General features: G+C 39.5%; 1 long non-coding RNA gene across 21 annotated transcripts in view; it reads right to left on the bottom strand.

Moving 5' to 3' along the window:
• LOC127910402 (uncharacterized) overlaps window positions 1-3,878 on the bottom strand; it is an 11,298-nt gene extending 7,420 nt beyond the window's left edge. For 19 of the 21 annotated variants that reach the window (XR_008074683.1, XR_008074688.1, XR_008074676.1 and 16 more), the window contains exon 1: window positions 1-3,878. This exon is cut by the window's left edge and continues 3,428 nt beyond it. This is a non-coding gene — a long non-coding RNA (uncharacterized LOC127910402). The other 2 variants (XR_008074690.1, XR_008074685.1) reach the window with 2 other exon arrangements.
• Between the last annotated feature and the right edge of the window lie 8,960 nt (window positions 3,879-12,838).

Genomic DNA, 12,838 nt, shown 5'->3' with positions numbered 1-12,838 from the left:
CTACTGTATTGATTGTATTGTGCCAGCCAGGCTCAATCAAGCACTAGGTAAAGTATCAGAAATGATTTCAAATACTATTTGAACCCAGGCCTTCTGAGGCAACTGAAAATTCGGGTCTGGAGTCAAGACATATTTATGTTGATTTATTTTCCCTTTTGTACTTGAACTATTTTCACATCGTTGTAACACTGTACATAGCCATAATATGACATTTGAAATGTCTCTATTCCTTCAAAAACTTTTGTGGGCGTAAATGTTTATTGTCAATGTTTTATTATGTATTATCTATTCCCCATGCCAATAAAGCCCTTTGAATTGAATTGAGAGCAGGGACAGAGAGAAAGAGAGAGAGTAAGTCTCAGGGACCTTACATAATGTCCCTACTTTAAGACCATGGGCATTTCCACCGGGCCCTCACATTGAGTTTTCCATTCCTCCCCTGAGTCCATGTTAACCTGCTATGATCTCTATTAGAGTTTTCAAATCTCTGTGATTAATTCAAGGAGAAGAAAGGAAGGAAGGATGGATGCTTTCAAAGTATTTCAACAAGGCCCCTGGCTCTCATGCTCAGCTGAGCTCCTCAATTAGACAGAGAGAGGAGGGGGGAGAAAGATAGGGAGGAAGAGAGAGAGGGTGGAGAGGAGGGAAAGAGTGAGCGAGCGACAGAGAGAGAGATATATTTACACAAAGTAACTATGAGGTGAAATAATGATTTACAGAGCTTCAAGGCACCCTGGGTATACAACGTAATCTTAAATCGGGTGGATGAACGTTAGTAGTGGAACCCTTAGTTTCACCAATCTATGTGTGTTGACAAGTGACTCGGCTGTTTAAAGAGGAGGAGGGGCAAAGGAAGGATTTCAGAAGTATTCAAGCAGAGCTCAGCTTAATCTTGATCATCATTGCAGTAGCCTAGAAATTGTTCAACCTCATTAGCCTTTATTGATAATGTCAACCATTTTGTAAATTACCCACAACCACCTCAAAACCCAATAACAAAGTAAGCAAAGACTTATTGAATCATTAAAACCAATTCTAGATATTCAAAGACCACATGCATCATGAGAAAAGGTTATTTCTGCCAGGAAAGTGGACACAAGGTAAACTATAGTGAAGATATATTTGCTTTTTGCACATGTGATAGGGTAACATTATTACCCAAGTCAAAGCAAAGGAAACAAACTGGCAATGATGTTTCCCTCCTATTTGTTTTACAATCATACGGTCTTATCTATCCATTTCAAACACCATTTATATTGCACGCTGCTACATTCCTTCCTCAAGGGCACACTTTCAACCTCCAAGCCACCGACATAATCAACATAATTAATTGTCTTTGTTCTACAACTGTTCCAATTATAGCCACAGAAAGTAGAAGTAGCCTTCACTGACACCACTATATTCAATCATGTTTTACCAAAGTTAAAGAGCGACGCAAACGTAGCTTCTGTAGCCTAGTGATTACCTGTAGCCTAGTGATTACCTGAAGCCTAGTGATTACCTGAAGCCTAGTGATTACCTGTAGCCTAGTGATTACCTGTAGCCTAGTGATTACCTGTAGCCTAGTGATTACCTGTAGCCTAGTGATTACCTGAAGCCTAGTGATTACCTGAAGCCTAGTGATTACCTGTAGCCTAGTGATTACCTGAAGCCTAGTGATTACCTGTAGCCTAGTGATTACCTGTAGCCTAGTGATTACCTGAAGCCTAGTGATTACCTGAAGCCTAGTGATTACCTGAACCCCAGTGATTACCTGTAGCCTAGTGATTACCTGAAGCCTAGTGATTACCTGAAGCCTAGTGATTACCTGAACCCCAGTGATTACCTGTAGCCTAGTGATTACCTGAAGCCTAGTGATTACCTGTAGCCTAGTGATTACCTGAAGCCTAGTGATTACCTGAAGCCTAGTGATTACCTGAACCCCAGTGATTACCTGTAGCCTAGTGATTACCTGAAGCCTAGTGATTACCTGAAGCCTAGTGATTACCTGAACCCCAGTGATTACCTGTAGCCTAGTGATTACCTGAAGCCTAGTGATTACCTGTAGCCTAGTGATTACCTGAACCCCAGTGATTACCTGTAGCCTAGTGATTACCTGAAGCCTAGTGATTACCTGAAGCCTAGTGATTACCTGAACCCCAGTGATTACCTATAAACTGGGTCCTGGAAATTTGCCAATTTTTCTCTCATCGGCATTTAACGGAATATCTTTTTTTTTTAGTCATAGGCTGCAATGTAACACATCTCTAGTAGACTACACACGGATTTAAGACTCGTGGAGGTGTCTTCGGTTACGTTTCTGAGCATACTGAGAACGCCAGAAATGAATGTAGGAAATGAAATAGAAAGTTGCCCCGTTTCTCGTGGTAAAGGGATTGTATGGCAAAGCCAGAAAACGAAGCTGTTTAACGTATAAACCCAAGTGGCTGTCTGAGGTAGACTCTGAATCATCATCAGACATACAATAGCAGGCGTTGTTACACCGTTACACCATGCCAAACCATAACCCATCTATGGCATAATCGATTGATCATACAATCGACACCCACTATCGATTGAAGGAGAATGTATTATGCCAGCCACATGCAGGCTGGCTACACGACCGCAGACACTGTTCTTTATGTTCACCCACACACAACCTCAATTATTTATGTCCCCTGCCAGCCTTGAAGATCAACTCGTCTTTCGGAGATGCTATTCATCACAACGGATCGAAATGTAGGCAAGGCTATATGACAGAATCTGGTCTTCTTTAGCCTATGACAAAGAGAACAATAAATTGCGCACATAGAATAAACTACACGAGGATAACGAAGGGTTGAATGTCTATGAAACTATTGTAAAATGAGCGACAATCGCCACAACGTGTCGCCTATTCAAAATATGTTCCGCTTCGTCTAGTTTAGCCTACTATATGACTGAGGAAACAATAGGCAGCATTTGTAGCCGAGCCTCGAGGAGGATGTGAGAGAGTTGATGTATGAAATGTAACATGAGCGAGCCAACCGTGCACCGTACACTCAGTAGCTGCTTCCCTCCCTGCTCTCTGTTCCGTTAGTCAGACATTAACCGCCCGGTGGTGGCAGAAAATGAAATGATTCTGTGCCCCACAAAAAAACACACATTACCAGTGGAATAATCTTAAATTGAATTAATGTGTAAATGTAAACCTATGAAGTTCTGCACTGTAGCCTAGGGTTGTCACAAAATAATATAAATATCATTTGCGTATAATTTGATTGAGCTTTGGAGGAAAATATAGGCTTCATCCCTTCTCTCATGCGAGGATATTTGCATGAGGTCTAAATAACAAGACTCAACCTTTAAGCGGAAATGTGTTCTGAACGTTCTGTTTTCAAAAACGTAAAGAGAAAAAAAAATGATATGAACCTGCATTAATTAATGATTCATGCTCAAATGCTACTTTTTAAGCATTAAACGCCATGAATGAGATTGAACAACATATTGTGACACAGAAATTACAAAATTCACTATCGGAAATAAAATACTATAATTAATCTAATAGTATATGAACTCTAATCATTTGCATATAGCCTAGCTCATATAGCTGTAACCTAGGTGATGATGATGATTCCTTTGCCTACCTGTATTGGCTTGAATTGATTTTATTCCTTTAGAATTGATCAGTCCCTTCAGTGTAGTACGGTGGACGGCGTGTTGAATAGTGAGACTTACGGCGGTAAATGTTATTTATAAGGTTTTCTTTCTGACCTTTGTCTCTTAAAATGGGTGACCATGTGTGGAAAAACACCGGCCAACCTCCCAGTGCAACAGGAGAGCGTCTTCTTAAAGAGGCAGGTTTCACTAGAATCAGCTCGGCGCTTGTTCCGCGCAGCAGCATCACGTTGGCCTGTACGCACGCGCGCACAGAGAGAGGGGTCGGAGGGAACCGAAAGCACACAGAAACAACACAGCCTACCATGGCCATGCGTGCCTGAAAACAAATAGAATTACCACTCAAGTATAGTTCAATTCATTAACTTTTAAAAAAAGAAGCATTTATACTTGTTTGCATTTTTGCAAATGCATTTTGTAAACAAACACTTTCCATTCTAAGATAATTCTGCACTGTCAGCTACGATTCACACATTGACATGTAGCATAATATGTTGACATAAGCATAGCTGTTTACAGTAAAGCCTACTTGCAATTACCAACCTCAACATCTAATGTGTTTTGGAAAAGACACCAGCCTATGCATTCAACATGCAAAGTGTGCTATGAGTACGTTCCATATAAGGACAGGCCATCCTAAGTAGTCAGTTTGAGGAAACAACCTAGATATATATTTATATATATTTTTAAAGTGGCTTGAATGCCAATTGTTATAAACCTAACATGATTTATAACACACTTTTATAGGCTACACAACATGGCAGGTTTATGCTCTCCTCTGCCAATTCATAACAAGCATCTTGAACAAAACTCAGACATTTTATTATTGGGACTCTACAGGATGCTCTACTGCCTCAAGTAATGAGTTATAAGGCCCTAGGGAGCTGCTGTATTTCCATAACCAGCTACTATGCATATATTGTCACGGTGTAAACATAGAAACAAGGAGTGTGTTTCAGCCAACATTTCAACAGAAGAAGAGAAGCGGAAGAACCGTCCCTCTGGGTAAAATAGTGTCTGCTAAATGGACTAACTGTGACTATAGAGTAGGAGTAGGTCTTTGTGTAGAGTTTAACAGGGTGTGACATTGTCTTGGCCTACACTCAAATTTATTTGTAGATAAAAACAAACTAAAAAATAAGATTACATCTTCGTAGTTCTTTTGAGGCCGCAGAATTAACTGTATGTTGTTGAGATGGGGCGGCAGGGTAGCCTAGTGGGAAGAGTGTTGGACTAGTAACCGGAAGGTTGTAAGTTCAAATCCCTGAGCTGACAAGGTACAGACAGATCTGTTGTTCTGCCCCTGAACAGGCAGTTAAACCCACTGTTCCTAGGCTGTCATTGAAAATAAGAATTTGTTCTTAACTGACTTGCCTAGTTAAATAAAGGTAAAATAAAATAAAAAAGATAACAGTATCAGAATGGTATAAACAGTGTGTACTTGTACTGGAACTAGTCATATGAGCCGTCAGAATGTGTGAGTTGAGGAGGGGACTAATACAGGATGTTCTTTTAAGGTCATTGTGAATTATCTGTATGCTGTTAGATAAGGCCAGTGCCAGACCTTTATATGGTCCAGAACTATATCTTCAGCAGGTCTATATATATATTTTTTTTTATTTAAGTAGGCTATATGAGGCATCACGTGTGTGTGTGAGGTGAGGGGAAGGGATGGAGCAGCCGTGGATAGCGGATGTTTTACGGGCTCCTGACGAAATTCTGTTATTTTGTGTGTATTTTTTTTATTTTATTTTTTACGCTGATCTTAACTTTATTTTGTACATAATGTCTCCGCCCTCATTTTCTATGACCAAAAAAAATGCTTATGGACATCAGAACAGCGATAAATAACCTTGATTTCGATGGCAATTTCTACTTCAACGAGTAGGCAGTTCTGGACGTTCTGCTTACTCCAGACCAGGCCCTAATGCCCGGGACTCCGAAAGGGGAAGCGACGGCGCAAGAGAGGCAGATTAGCCGTATCCTCCAACTCATCACTTAACTCAGGACCCTGGACACTGAACACTGAACACTGACACTGAACACCTCCCCCTGTAACTGGGCCATATGCCCAATTTATTTAACTAGCACCAAGTCTGGTACCAACAGGACCCTGAACAACTTCTACCTCCAAGCCATAAGAATGCTAAATAGTTAACCTCACTTAACTCAGGACCCTGAACAACTTCTACCTCCAAGCCATAAGAATGCTAAATAGTTAACCTCACTTAACTCAGGACCCTGAATAACTTCTACCTCCAAGCCATAAGAATGCTAAATAGTTAACCTCACTTAACTCAGGACCCTGAATAACTTCTACCTCCAAGCCATAAGAATGCTAAATAGTTAACCTCACTTAACTCAGGACCCTGAACAACTTCTACCTCCAAGCCATAAGAATGCTAAATAGTTAACCTCACTTAACTCAGGACCCTGAATAACTTCTACCTCCAAGCCATAAGAATGATAAATAGTTAACCTCACTTAACTCAGGACCCTGAACAACTTCTACCTCCAAGCCATAAGAATGCTAAATAGTTAACCTCACTTAACTCAGGACCCTGAACAACTTCTACCTCCAAGCCATAAGAATGATAAATAGTTAACCTCAATTAACTCAGGACCCTGAACAACTTCTACCTCCAAGCCATAAGAATGCTAAATATTTAACCTCACTTAACTCAGGACCCTGAACAACTTCTTCCTCCAAGCCATAAGAATGATAAATAGTTAACCTCACTTAACTCAGGACCCTGAACAACTTCTACCTCCAAGCCATAAGAATGCTAAATAGTTAACCTCACTTAACTCAGGACCCTGAACAACTTCTACCTCCAAGCCATAAGAATGCTAAATAGTTAACCTCACTTAACTCAGGACCCTGAACAACTTCTACCTCCAAGCCATAAGAATGCTAAATAGTTAACCTCACTTAACTCAGGACCCTGAATAACTTCTACCTCCAAGCCATAAGAATGATAAATAGTTAACCTCACTTAACTCAGGACCCTGAACAACTTCTACCTCCAAGCCATAAGAATGATAAATAGTTAACCTCACTTAACTCAGGACCCTGAACAACTTCTACCTCCAAGCCATAAGAATGATAAATAGTTAACCTCACTTAACTCAGGACCCTGAATAACTTCTACCTCCAAGCCATAAGAATGATAAATAGTTAACCTCACTTAACTCAGGACCCTGAACAACTTCTACCTCCAAGCCATAAGAATGCTAAATAGTTAACCTCACTTAACTCAGGACCCTGAACAACTTCTACCTCCAAGCCATAAGAATGATAAATAGTTAACCTCAATTAACTCAGGACCCTGAACAACTTCTACCTCCAAGCCATAAGAATGCTAAATATTTAACCTCACTTAACTCAGGACCCTGAACAACTTCTTCCTCCAAGCCATAAGAATGATAAATAGTTAACCTCACTTAACTCAGGACCCTGAACAACTTCTACCTCCAAGCCATAAGAATGCTAAATAGTTAACCTCACTTAACTCAGGACCCTGAACAACTTCTACCTCCAAGCCATAAGAATGCTAAATAGTTAACCTCACTTAACTCAGGACCCTGAACAACTTCTACCTCCAAGCCATAAGAATGCTAAATAGTTAACCTCACTTAACTCAGGACCCTGAATAACTTCTACCTCCAAGCCATAAGAATGATAAATAGTTAACCTCACTTAACTCAGGACCCTGAACAACTTCTACCTCCAAGCCATAAGAATGATAAATAGTTAACCTCAATTAACTCAGGACCCTGAACAACTTCTACCTCCAAGCCATAAGAATGCTAAATATTTAACCTCACTTAACTCAGGACCCTGAACAACTTCTACCTCCAAGCCATAAGAATGATAAATAGTTAACCTCAATTAACTCAGGACCCTGAACAACTTCTACCTCCAAGCCATAAGAATGCTAAATAGTTAACCTCACTTAACTCAGGACCCTGAACAACTTCTTCCTCCAAGCCATAAGAATGCTAAATAGTTAACCTCACTTAACTCAGGACCCTGAACAACTTCTACCTCCAAGCCATAAGAATGCTAAATAGTTAACCAAATAGCTAAACGAACTATCTTCATTGGCACTTTTTACACAAAATATTTTTGACCCGTCAGGCACGCTGCTACTACTGTTCATTATCTATCCAGTTGCCTAGTCACTTTACCCCTACTTACAGTATATGTACATACCTATCTCAATACCTCGTACCCCTGCACATCAACATGGTATTGGTACTCCGTTTATATAGTCCAGCTATCATTACTTACTGTGTATTTATTCCTCATGTTCTAATTTTTCATCTATTTTTCCCTCTGCATTTTTGAGAAGGGCCCGTAAGCCTTTCACTGTTAGTCTACACCTGTTGTTTATAAAGCATGTGACAAATACAATTATATTTTATTTTATTTATACAGAATATGTACACTTTCATAGTTATTTTAAGGTCATGAGGATGATATGTATGTGTCAGATAACTGTATCAGATTCTGAACTACATATTACCGTAACCATAGCTATAATATGAGCCAATGTGTGTGTCCAGTTAGAGGAGGGGATTTGTATAGGAACACTGACTTGTTCTGTCAATCAAGCTAACTTATGGATGGATAGAAACCACTTGTTTTTCAGACATTTTATTTGGTGAAAATATGGATCATACGACCTTACATATAGATCATGACTCATCAACAAAAGTGACGTTTACAAATGGCACATTTCGCCAGGACTCCAACTCTATGCCAAAAACGGGTGCTTTTATCTCTTCAAAACAACTGGTACACGTGTCATTGAAGTTAACGTTGTAACACAAATGAAACTAAATTTCCAAATAATATGAACCCCTTAGGAGTAGTTAGGCACTCTTGTTATTTTCTAGAAATTTCTTGAGAAGCATTTCCAAATTACATGAAGCCAATCGGTGTAGAAAAGATACTTGTTTTTAATTCAAAATTTCTCGAGTTGAATAATCATATGAGAGACCACCACCTGCCACCTGCTAGCTGGAGATAAAGAGATGATGGGTTGGCACAGCTGAAACCACATAGCCTGTAGGTGACTGTTGCATCGTTAGATTTAAATCCATTATAGAACCAACATGCTGGTACTTGTACGAGGTGAGTGTGTGGTGGGTACTGTAGAACATTCTAGAAGTAAATAGTTCTAGAATGATCATTGCCATAACTAAAGTATATAAAGGCAATCACTAACCTTAACCCTGAGGAGGTGTTGTGGTGGGTTTGCCTTGGATTTGCAAGACATGATCAATGCCCTAGTTCTAATGGATTCTAATGGCGGTCCTAATCTTCATATTGACGAGGCAGCATTTTTATGTCATGTTTAGGCCTTTAGGGAAGTAGACTGTTTTTGTTCCTTCAACAGCTGGGAGTACTGATAGTGATGGACTATAGTTATTCTCCAGGTAAATGGCTTCGGGCCAATGGCTGATGTGTATGTAAAATGGCTCTATAGGCCTAAATCATCTGTTGGGCCAAGAGTTTTTTTCTGGCCTAACCACATAAAAAGACAAAGGAAAAACCCAGGGCCTTAGCTAGTCACTAGGACAGTGTAGAATGGTAGAATGAAATGTTGAAATTCTGAATTTGTTTCTGTTTATGTGGAACAGTTTGTGAATTTTACCTGCAGTTCTCTATCGTTTGTTCTGTTGGCTTATCATTCAAATGAGCATGTCTGATGTTGCCTGTATGGAAAATAGGTGTGCTTGCTGGTGAGAGCTGGCAAAAAGATATTTGAATATTGATTTGAATCTATGGACAATTTGCCTTGTGAATCTCTTTAGATACAATGTATCCCCAAGCCCTCTGATTGGTGGCCTTGTCAAGTTGTTCTACAAAAGCATTGGTTCAAATGAAGGGAATGGTACATACAAACAAACAATCACAAGTATAGAAGTACGATTGGGCTTTGCTCCAATGCATGTTATTACCGTAGCAATTACCATAGAAGTATAGAAGTATGATTGGGCTTTGCTCCAATGCATGTTATTACCGTAGCAATTACCATAGAAGTATAGAAGTATGATTGGGCTTTGCTCCAATGCATGTTATTACCGTAGCAATTAAAATAGAAGTATAGAAGTATGATTGGGCTTTGCTCCAATGCATGTTATTACCGTAGCAATTACCATAGAAGTATAGAAGTATGATTGGGCTTTGCTCCAATGCATGTTATTACCGTAGCAATTAAAATAGAAGTATAGAAGTATGATTGGGCTTTGCTCCAATGCATGTTATTACCGTAGCAATTACCATAGAAGTAAGCACTTACTTTATAGAATAACTCTTCTATATCTTGAGTGCATTAAATATAATATGTGATCGCTTGTGAAGTCCAGCATTTTCGCCCATATACACTGAACCAAAATATAAATGCAACATGTAAAGTGTTGGTCCCATGTTTCATGAGCTGAAATAAAAGATCAGAGACATTTTTCATAGGCACAAAAAGCTTATTTCTCAACAATGTTGTGTACAAATTTGTTTACATCCCTGTTAGTGAGCATTTCTCCTTTGCCAAGATAATCCATCCACCTGACATGTGAGACATCTGTGGATAATAAAAGGCCTCTCCAAAATGTGCCATTTTGTCACACAACACAATACCACAGATGTCTCAAGTTTTGATTGGCATGCTGACTGCAGGATTGTCCACCAGAGCTGTTTCCAGAGAATTTAATGTTAATTTCTGTAACATAAGCCACCTTCAATGTTGAGTGGTTTTCTGATGTCAACGTTGTGAACAGAGTGCCCCATGGTGGGGTTATTGGTATGGGAAAGTATAAGCTATGCACAATGAACACAAATGCATTTTATTGATGACAATTTGAATGCACAGCGATACCTTGACGAGATCCTGAGGTCCATTGTCATGCCATTCATCCAACGCCATCACCTCATGTTTCAGCATGATAATGGCCCATGTCGCAAGGATCTGAACACAATTCCTGGAAGCTGTAAATGTCCCAGGTCTTCCAGGGCCTGCATACTCACCAGACAGTTCACCAATTGAGCATGTTTGGGATGCTCTGGATTGAAGTGTACAACAGCGTGTTCTAGTTCCCACCAAAAGTGTGGGACAACATTCCACAGGTCACGATCAACAGCCTGATCAACTCTATGAGAAGGAGATGTGTCACGCTGAATGAGGCAAATGCTGGTCACACCAGATACTGACTGGTTTTCTGATCCACGCCCCTAACTTTTTTTTAAGGTATCTGTAACCAACATATGCATATCTGTATTCCCAGTAATGTGAATTCCGTAGATTAGGGCCTAATGATTTTATTTCAATTGACGGATTTCCTTATATGAAATTGTTGCATGTTGTGTTTATATTTTTGTTCAGTGTAATAGAACAATAATATCTTTGCAGACCAACAAACAACTTCCTTGTTTTCACACATCTTTCTTTTGCTACTCGTTTCATGATTGTGTCAATACATACAGATGTATAATCTTAAATTGAGCCAGTTTTTTTGTGTGATAATTTTTGAAATGGTTGATACATGTTTCGTAAAAAAATTATGTCTGACATTTCAAAGTGGAAATCACAAACTTCAGAACCATTTTAAACTTCAAACACACTACACGTTTTAAATGTACTGCATTTCAGGAAGGTCCTCCAGCAACAGGGTAGTCAAATTAAGATCCTACATCTGTACAGTACAGTAATCGAGAAAGCCCCAAAAAAACAACCCGATCAAATCCCGGGAGAAGTCATAGCTTGTTCCCTCTCTAAAGTAGAAACTAAAGTCAGATTCACTTTTGTACTTACAGTACACCTAGACCAGGGCACATGGCTTTAGGCTTGGGTGTTGCAGTATTACAGCACTTCATAAGCACATTGGGAGTCACTCTAGACTGCAAAGTTATTGAGTTATAAGGCCAATGGGTTGCTGGCTGTTTGAAAAGTGAAGATGGAGAAAATAAGTATTATCTTAAAAAGGCCCACTCCTTATTCACAAAAACAGAAAAGAAACGGCAGCCCTTTTTGTTATAAATTCCTAAATGGATCCAGGACTGACCGTCCATTAGATCATAATGATATAGTTTTACCCAGAAATGGCTGTAAACAACATAGATTTGGCCTTTAAGAATGGTAATCTATAATGTGATTTTCTGGATTTTTGTTTTAGATTCCGTCTCTCACAGTTGAAGTGTACCTATGATTAAAAAAATTACAGACTTCTACATGCTTTGTAAGTAGGAAAACCTGCAAAATCGGCAGTGTATCAAATACTTGTTCTCCCCACTGTAAATTCCTAAATGGAGCTATGGATCCAGGACTGACCGTCCATTAGATCATAATGATATAGTTTTACCCAGAAATGGCTGTAAACAACATAGATTTGGCCTTTAAGAATGGTATCCATTAAGAATGATTCACATTACTCTCCCTGTCAGCGGCGACGCTGGATCCGAATTCCTAAACTCCAGACAGATCATTTGCATCCATTTATATCTGTTTATATGGTTACGTAAGACTTTAATCCCCAACAGTCAATGCCAGGGAGAGGACAGGATTTGTTTGCAATTTATGACTTCGTGATGTAGTTGATGTTTTTGACTCCAGACAATTTTGCATCAAAAGTTTGCAGGGAACCGATCACTGTCCCACACTGTGGCTGTCTGGTCACAAGTTGTTGACTATCTTTAAACACTCCCGCTGGCAATCCTTGCATTCATATGAATTTGAGAGTGCGTACTTGTCTCCAGCCCTCAGCTCTCAGTTGTGTAACAAACCAAGTTTGTGGCTGGGGCTGCTGTTTTCCTGTTTTTTCAAATAAAGGAGTGGACCTTGAACATATAATGCACACTTCAGTATAACATAGTGTGTCATTCCTGGAACACATCTTTAAGTTTTTATTGTTTCTCGTGAGAGAGTTGTTTAAACTTTGAACCCCACTAACCACTGCTCCTGTGTAACGACATTAAACATACCATAAAACTACACTGTCATCGTCACACCCTAACCACTGTGTTCTCACTGGACACTTTTGATGACACAAAGTGAAATCATATGAATGTAGTCTTGTGAAGCATCCCAAATGACACCCTACTCCTTATATAGGGCTCATTGAGCTCTGGTGAGCAGTAGTCTCATGGGTGTTTTACTTAGTCAAACATGTTCTCAGAGCAGAAAGGATTATAATCAAATCA

The sequence above is a fragment of the Oncorhynchus keta genome, chromosome 21 (genome assembly GCF_023373465.1).
Source record: "Oncorhynchus keta strain PuntledgeMale-10-30-2019 chromosome 21, Oket_V2, whole genome shotgun sequence".
Lineage (NCBI taxonomy): Eukaryota > Metazoa > Chordata > Actinopteri > Salmoniformes > Salmonidae > Oncorhynchus > Oncorhynchus keta.
This window is presented reverse-complemented; position numbering and strand designations above follow the sequence as displayed.